Here is a 7,111-nt window from a genome sequence, read left to right on the forward strand (position 1 = left end):
TGTTGCATGGTCTTTCTACGACGTTGCCCTTAATATTATGCCGAATTCAATTTATTCTTAGGATAATTGAGATGATATATATATATTGAGGAATATTTGGGATTCTACAGTTTTACAAGTTTGTAAGTTGTGAATTGCACTATTTTTTTATGAAAATATATTTTCCATTGGTAAAATGATGAGCGAGAGAGTGACTAGTAATAAAAATTCTAGTAGTATAAAATAATATAGTCAATTATATTATTAATTTATTTGTTCAAGCAAGACTACTGCTTAATTAAAGACCGGAATCATATATGGTGGTAGACTCCATTATTGTCATCCACCCACCAAACTCCTCACACATCCAGTCAAATACATTGTCTTTGAATATTGAAATTTATATAAAATGACAAGATCGCCTTAATTATAAATATACTTAAGTACCACTAGTTAATAAATCAGACACAAATATTTTTGCTTCTAAGAGATTTAATTTCAACAAGACTTGGATGTAATGGAAATAATAAGCACGTGTGTGCAACTTTAATTTCAACATGACTTGGATAATGTTAGAGATATATCTATCTATATTATCTTTTTTTATTAGTTTAAATTTTTAGAATGAATGGTATATATCATGATATGATATCAAAATTTTATATCCAAAAATTTAAAATTCAACTCTTGATAAATTCTAAAAGAAAAAAAAAATTATACAAAAATTAAGTAAATTCAAAAAAATTTACTTAAAAAAAATTAAAGTATCAAAAATATAATTATTAATTCATTTATCTTTTGTTGTCAACGTAATGTTTTGGCACCAATAGTATCATGATAGATGTAATGGAAATAATATGCATGTGTGCCCAACTACCTACTGGATGCACCTATTCATATCCTTCGTAATTGGATGCAAATATATAAAATATTAGGTAAAAACTCAGGTGAAGTCGACTTCACATGAAGTTGATATTTGAGAGTCGTTAGATGAAAATTTAGTCAAATCAGTCAAATCATTTAACGGCTTTCAGGTATCAACTTTACGTAAAATCAATTACACTTAAGTTTTTATTTTGTTTTTTAAATTTTATAAAACAAAAAAGTAAAAATAGTAAAAATAATAAATTTTATTTTTATTTTTATTTTAATATTTTTACTTTTTTGTTTTATAAAATTTAAAAAACAAAATACTAAAAATAAAACGAAAAAATAAAAACGGAAATCAAACCCGCACCCTTGTCTTCCCCTAACAATTCTGCAGCACAGTACACCCTATCCAACTTTGATTAAATAAACAGAGCCGCCACACATTAAATAAAAAAATTTTATTATATAATTGGATGCATGAAATAAAAGAAAGGAAATCTTTTACAAAAAATAAAAAAAAAAAGATAAAATATCTATATTTCTTACAACAAATAAAACACGTTAAATACCACAAAATTTTATTTTTTATGTAATTTTTTTTAAAAAATTCTTTAATAATATTTTCATGTTAAATGCAAGCTTTCAAAAATTAAGATATTTTTAACCAACCAAATTAAAGTTGACTGAAAAGAAAGAGAGAGAGAGAGAGAGAGAAATAAATACTTTATTCTACCAACCACAAAAAAATGAACCCATACATCAATTACTAAAGACGGAAAGATCTCTAAACAAATATGCCGCCAATCTGGTCCGCCATCCACACAATATCATGAATTAAATAACACTAAAACTACACAATATGTAAGTAACATGTTACATGCACAATTAATCAATCAAAGTCAAAGCAAAAGAATACTTCGTTTTTGAAGTTAACTAATTAAATAATAATCATTGTCACCATTACGACACTTTGAGTTAGCACGTTTTCAATTGAAAGTTCCAATTCACCCATTTAATTCCACATATGCCCCTACTCATGCATATAAATATTCCCCTTCTCCCTGCCTAAGTCTTCACCAAAATACAAAGCACATAGCTAAAGTTTGCTCTCCCAAACAACATAGCTAAGCTTTGTTGTCCCAAAGAACACAGCTAGGAAAAGATGGTCGCTGTTAGTGAGATCCGCAAGGCTCAAAGGGCAGAAGGCCCTGCAACGGTACTGGCAATTGGCACAGCAAATCCATCAAACTGTGTTGATCAGAGTACATATGCAGATTATTATTTTAGAGTCACCAACAGCGAACACATGACCGATCTTAAGAAGAAGTTTCAACGTATTTGTATGTATTTTTTATTTTTACTTTTGTTTTATTTAATATTTATCAAAGTAAAATTTATTATTTTATTATTATATTAATTAATACACAATATATAACATATCATACCAAACAGTAAAAAAAAAAATTTTAGTAAAGATAAAAAAGTGAAATTGTCATGCATATTAGTTTCATTAAAAATATCAATAAACTTGTACAACGTATTGGGTAAACTCTAATAATATTTTAAACTCTCATTTTATTATTTCACCATAAAGGATTTAGGGAGAAATGAGAATTATTAGCTATTCAAATACAAGGTAAACGTAAAGAAAAAATTTTGTCCATCGTCAAATATTTTCATAAATTTAAACACTGATAATTAAAACAATGAAAAATATAAACCAACTTATATCCTATAAAAATTGGGTTAGTTTAACAAAATTATATACAAATGAAAATTTACATATTTTACGGTCACCATTTAAATTTTCATAATTAGAAATAATAACTTGTTCAGTACATATATTTACCATTTTTGAAACTTCATCAAGGATATTGATAGATGTGAATTACATATTATTACAGGTGAGAGAACACAGATCAAGAACAGACATATGTATTTAACAGAAGAGATACTGAAGGAGAACCCCAATATGTGCGCATACAAGGCACCGTCGTTGGATGCAAGGGAAGACATGATGATCAGAGAGGTACCAAGAGTTGGAAAAGAGGCTGCAACCAAGGCCATCAAGGAATGGGGTCAGCCAATGTCTAAGATCACACATTTGATTTTCTGCACCACCAGCGGTGTTGCGTTGCCTGGCGTTGATTACGAACTCATCGTACTCTTAGGGCTCGACCCAAGCGTCAAGAGGTACATGATGTACCACCAAGGCTGCTTCGCTGGTGGCACTGTCCTTCGTTTGGCTAAGGATTTAGCTGAAAACAACAAGGATGCTCGTGTGCTTATTGTTTGTTCTGAAAATACTTCAGTCACTTTTCGTGGTCCTAGTGAGACAGACATGGATAGTCTTGTAGGGCAAGCATTGTTTGCCGATGGAGCTGCTGCAATTATCATTGGTTCTGATCCTGTTCCAGAGGTTGAGAATCCTCTCTTTGAGATTGTTTCAACTGATCAACAACTTGTCCCTGCAGCCATGGAGCCATCGGTGGTCTCCTTCGTGAAGTTGGACTTACATTCTATCTTAACAAGAGTGTTCCGGATATTATTTCACAAAATATCAATGATGCACTCAGTAAAGCTTTTGATCCACTGGGTATATCTGATTATAACTCAATATTTTGGATTGCACATCCTGGTGGACGTGCAATTTTGGACCAGGTTGAAGAGAAGGTGAACTTGAAGCCAGAGAAGATGAAAGCCACTAGAGATGTGCTTAGCAATTATGGTAACATGTCAAGTGCGTGTGTGTTCTTCATTATGGATTTGATGAGAAAGAAGTCACTTGAAACTGGACTTAAAACCACCGGAGAAGGACTTGATTGGGGTGTGCTTTTTGGTTTTGGTCCTGGTCTCACTATTGAAACCGTTGTTCTCCGCAGCATATCCATATAATGCGCTTAATTATATATCTCTGCATATATGCAATTTATGTTATTTTTTAATAATTTTTTTTACTCTAAAATAAGGTTCTAAATGGCTCATATTCTTAGATGAGTGAAAAATTAGACAAAGGTGTCTAAAGTTACTTCTTTATGCGAAGATTCAATATCAAAATTTGTAATTGTTATTAAAAAATATATCAAATTCTTTTCAATTGATGAGCAACATGACACATACCAATATTTGGGTTGTAATTTTATCTAAAAACAACTATAAACACCTTTGTATGAGGTTCCATTAAGATAAAGTTTAAAGTAGTAGGTATGATAGTACAAGGCTTGATGTTGTATTATGCTTGTAAGTTTTTATATTATCGCTCGTGTGTTTGATGCCTCTCATATAATTATCTAATAATGTCATTTTTATTGTCTAATTTTTAATATGTTGTCACTTGTCATACAAGATTGAATATAACAAAATTAATTTTATTGAAAAAGAATACTCATGTTATCTTGTATACTCATGTTATCTTTTATTGATATATAGTTGATTTTGATTTGTTAGATTAGTTTGTTCGTGTTTTATTTTTTATTTTGAGAATTTTGATTCTAATTAATATACTGATTTTTAAGGATTTTTTTATTCTAAATATATGAAAAAAAAATGTGAGACGTTAATTTCTAAAAAAAAAACACGATGCTAGTTTGTGTGGTAATATAAAAGAAATGGTGAAATGTGTTTTATGGGTAAATATTCACTTTTTTTTTTCCGTAAGATATAGTGTACCTTAACCATCTTTAAACTTCAGCAAAGTCTCCACTCATCAAGAAAAATAGACAGTAATAATAAATATATATTTTATACTATTAGTATTATTATTTCATTACAAGAAAATCACTCATTCAACAACACTTTTTTAAGCTACATTTAAAAAGAGTAGCCTATTCATAGAACTAGAATAAGACCCACGCGATACGTGGACGGTAATAATGATAGTATAAATATTAGAAATTGCTATGTTTTATAGAATTAAATTAAATATGTGTAAACTAAAGTTAAATTTGAAAGGTGTTTTATTTAAAATAATTTGTAGTACAAAAGATTTGGATGTTAGAATTGTACAAATTAATATTTTTATTTGGTGGTTTGATTTTGCATTTGCTTTTGTTGATGGACTTAGTCTTCTTATGTAGTGCTCATCCTCTTTTTTTTTATTGGTTGTTGTTAGAGTTGTTGCTTTCTTCTTTCCGTCGTAGATTCTTGTGAAGGCATATTCTTTATGAATTGTTGAATTGTATGCACTTTCTATTGTGTTATTTGTTCCATCTTTGCATGTATGTTCTTCTTCCGAAGATGTGTCTTGAATTTGTATGATTTTCTTTCTCCTTAATCTCTTGATGGGTATGTGATCTTCGTCCTCATGATATTAGTGTTGGCGAAGTTGGTTCCTATAATCAATGAATAATTTAAATTAGAAATAAAAATGATGTCTTGAATAAGTGAACTTTTTCTAGAGTATTACCTGTTTTATTTGTTGTAATGGGTGTTGAGGTTCAGTGTATTGTTGACAATCTTTTTTGAGATTAAAATCATTTACTTTGACTTCAAATATAAGTGTAAGGTTGCACAAGTTTTTCAATTGGGATGTTGTTTCAATGTCATTATTTTTCTGGAGTGTCATTAGATTTGAAGCAGTTGTGCCCAACACTTTTTTCTTCGCCATCAAATAGTACAAAAATTGTTGTAGCACTTTGATATGAAATAAGTATTGGGTTGGTAACTAATAATTTGATAGATGAGATTATGAAAAGTATATAGGGTTACCTTATTGTTGGATATTGTGATGTTTGATTACATGTGCCACAAATGTAGTTGTCTCATTTTCATCTAATATAATCATTTCTAAGCAAAGAGGTTCCTCTTCGTTTGTGGTTGTTAATGTTTTTTACAGACGAATCACGCAAATTTTGATAAACCAATTGTCTATTTGTTTGGTAATATTGTCCAAGGAATGATACTTCATTAAGTAAGTTTGAGATGTTATGTAGTTTGGAAATAAATTTGTTGTGCTAAATTTGATGTTATTTGAAGGAATAGTGATAACTGATAAGAGACTTATATAAGTAGGTCAAATAGTATGAAATTTGAATATTTGTAACGTAAAATTTATTATGATTAATAATATTATTATGACATTTATAATATAGATGTTTATTATATTTAATGAGTTATTTATAGAAATTAATTATCGGGGGTTATAAACTTAGGGAGCCACTTAGATAAATACGCTAAAAACGTCTTTTTATAAAGATATTTTTTAATAATTAAAATTTAACATATATAATCGATTAAATCATGTTATTTTTATCAAAATTAGGCTAGACAAATTGATCTGACCGAAAAATGGGGAATCAAATCTTGAACTGGTCTAAATTAATATTATTTTTTATAGAAAATAACTACAATACCCTATTATAAAAAATGACTAAAATACTTCTATTATACATATTAATTTTGAGAATCCTAAATATTAGTCCTTTATTTTTCTATCGTAGGGTTAGGATTTACAATTTTTAAAATTATATATATATATATATATATATATATATATATATATATATATATATATATATAATTAGAGTATTTTAATCATTCTCTATAATAAGGATATTGTAGTTATTTTTTATAAAAAAAAATATTAATTTATATCAGTTCAAGATTTGATTCACCATTTTTTTGGTTAAATCAATTTGTTTAGCCTAATTTTGACAAAAATAATATAATTCAATCGATTATATATGTTAAATTTTAATTACTGAAAAACATCTTTAAAAAAAGACGTTTTAAGCGTCTTTATCTGAGTGGCTCCGATAAAGTTATTGTATAGTTTGTTACATTTAATGAGTTTTTTTTTGTATAGTTTATTTTTTTGCTGATTTGGAAATAATAAGTGATTTGGCAAAAATTGTGTTGTTGATTCTAAAATTTTGCCAAGTAAGCGATGTTGCTGACATGGCATTAGTAGGAGGAGAAACATGTCATAAAAGTAATGTGGGTAAACTTATGTATCTACTTTTATATATTAAGAATAGATAGGCTACACTTTATTCTCTGTGGTCTTTTTTTAGAAGAATAGAAAACACAGTTATCACGTCACTTAAAAAGTGTCTCCTTAAATATTAAAAAGATCACTTATAAAGCGTAGCCTTAATTTAATGTTTATGAATATACTTTTTTTTACCAAAAAAGACGCTTTTCAAGAGGAGTCTAATTGTTATGTTTTGGGTACGCTTCATAAACGTTTCATAATATAAGCGCGCTATAATAACAACGAATTTTATTTTCTTTTCACACCCATGCCCTTCTCCTTCGCAGAAAG

General features: G+C 28.4%; 1 pseudogene; it reads left to right on the plus strand.

Moving 5' to 3' along the window:
• The first annotated feature begins 1,909 nt into the window (after positions 1 to 1,909).
• Positions 1,910 to 3,957, plus strand: LOC112741566 (stilbene synthase 1-like; annotated as a pseudogene).
• The last annotated feature ends 3,154 nt before the right edge of the window (positions 3,958 to 7,111 follow it).

This window comes from Arachis hypogaea, chromosome 14, assembly GCF_003086295.3.
Source record: "Arachis hypogaea cultivar Tifrunner chromosome 14, arahy.Tifrunner.gnm2.J5K5, whole genome shotgun sequence".
Lineage (NCBI taxonomy): Eukaryota > Viridiplantae > Streptophyta > Magnoliopsida > Fabales > Fabaceae > Arachis > Arachis hypogaea.